Source organism: Dendronephthya gigantea, unplaced genomic scaffold (genome assembly GCF_004324835.1).
Source record: "Dendronephthya gigantea isolate DGI-Jeju-01 unplaced genomic scaffold, DenGig_1.0 000059F, whole genome shotgun sequence".
Lineage (NCBI taxonomy): Eukaryota > Metazoa > Cnidaria > Anthozoa > Malacalcyonacea > Nephtheidae > Dendronephthya > Dendronephthya gigantea.
Genome location: NW_021163069.1, coordinates 751,810 through 753,987, shown reverse-complemented (window position 1 = coordinate 753,987; position 2,178 = coordinate 751,810).

The following is a 2,178-nucleotide window of genomic DNA, read 5'->3' as shown; positions in this document are numbered from 1 at the left end:
TGAAATAAATAATGAACACCTATAATATCTCTTTCATGTTTATGTTTTCAAAAGTTGTGGTCGCTGTATGACATCCGGAATGCCGAATTGTTTTATTACCGTGATATAAGCAGAGAAATACCTACTTTTAAAGAAAGTTCTTTACCTAAAATTCGGTTTGGAATTAGGCAAATCCAATAAATCTGCAGCAGTTTTTTGCGAATTTCGGTCGCGTCGAATGCAAACAATGTTCACCTCAGCTCCATTTCTCGGACCAATTTTTTATTGGTTAACATGCACAAGTCAAGTAAAAACCTGATTAAAACAATAGATTATTTGCTTGTTTTACCTGATAATATCACCAAATTGCATTCGACGCGACCTGACACTATACAGGGTGAGTCAGAAAAAACTTACACCTATGGGGCGCATTTCAATAGACTTCTATTGAAATTGGCCGCATAGGTGTCACTTTTTTCTGACTCACCCTGTATACATGGTGAATAAGAAAATAACCCCCCCCCCGCAAAGTAATTAGTTTAAGGTATTCAAATTGAGCATCTCTCTTTAAATTTTAAGCATCCACGAGTTTGGAGTAATAATAAGGCATTCAAATTTTATCAAAAGCTTGAGCTGAATAGGAGATATTTTTTATATACATGGCCTTGAGAATTAAGGTCGTTTTCCACTTCAACTGTATCGTGGAGAAAAACGTAGCCTATCTCATTGTTTTAAAGTCATTAGTTTTGGTCGAATACGTTGGAAACAAAGAAATACATTGCGTTACGATACGGTTGAAGTGGAACACAGGCCTTAGGTCTAGGTTATACGTCGTTATACGTTATTCTGAATGCAATGCGATGCTTTGTTATTCTTAATCTCGAGCATGTTATATTAACATGAGCGTTTCGGACGGGCGATTACCGAGGTTTGGTAAATTTTATAATCGTGACACACACCAAATTTCGCGCTTAGAACTTGTTATCGTCAATATCGAAGTGAAATTTGGACGAATTTCCATTGCCAAACGCTTTACAGAATGACAAATCAACTAGGGAGAACGAATATTGGAATGAACTCATTTTTAAGATGGAAAGAAACGAACCACTTTTTCATCGTATTGTGTTATGCCATTAGGGAACGGCGCCATTTTTTAACCAAGACCCAACAGCTTGATAATTTTTTAAACGGTAAGCCTATGAACTAAACCTTATTCAAGTATATACCAAAGTTAGTTTCTTTCTTATGTGAAGTGTATATGTGTCGTTAAAACTAACTCAAATGCGATGTTTTAAGAGGACGTTTAATTGCTCGCTTACTAAAAATATATGTAAAAATACTAGAAGTCTAGATTACTAACAATGCGTACGTTAGCGGGCAACGAACCTCATGCAAACGACAGCACTGTCAGCACATTGATGGTTTAATTCGTTTCACGAGCTGAGGAGCATTTAACACAAAAATCAATGAAATTTCACAAATTATATTTGCCGTAAGCGTAATAAAGCGGCCAGTGTTCGTACGAGCGAATTACTGAGACATCACCATTACAACCATTACGTGTTTGTTTGAGGCAACATCGCAGTGCTTTGAGATTGTCTGATGACAATATCATTGCATCTATCGCTTCCCTTACTTAACCATAAAAATGTTGCCGATTTTTTGTCACTAGGAGCTCTGTTTTATTTGCAACCGTTCAATATACGCAATCAGTAACCAGTCACACACCGGCACATGTAATGCCGGTTTATTAATTTTCATAATCAAAAACATAATCATCAATATAATCATTAACTGTTTGCACAGAAAAGGTGGGGTAAATTTAATGCCCAGCCAAAAGACATTGATGTAAACAGCAGATAAATAGTAATAAAATGATATTTCATTGATATTTCATTGCTAATGTTTCATTTCTTATGTTTCATCCATATTACCCAATATATCCGTATTTTCTTTAGCTTAAGCTGTCATTTTAGCAAATTATGTATTGCCTTATCGTAGCCATGTGGCTATGGCGCTAGATGACATTGAGACGTCCACAACTATATTCTATTTAAAAACAACAATTATTCGTACACAAAACCTGTCTTGTACATATGGAAGTGGGGTCTAGCTAGAAAAGATGCCATAGTTCAAATTTTTTATTTAACATACTACAAATGTTTGCAACACAAACGACCTTGTTGTGTTGTAAACAAC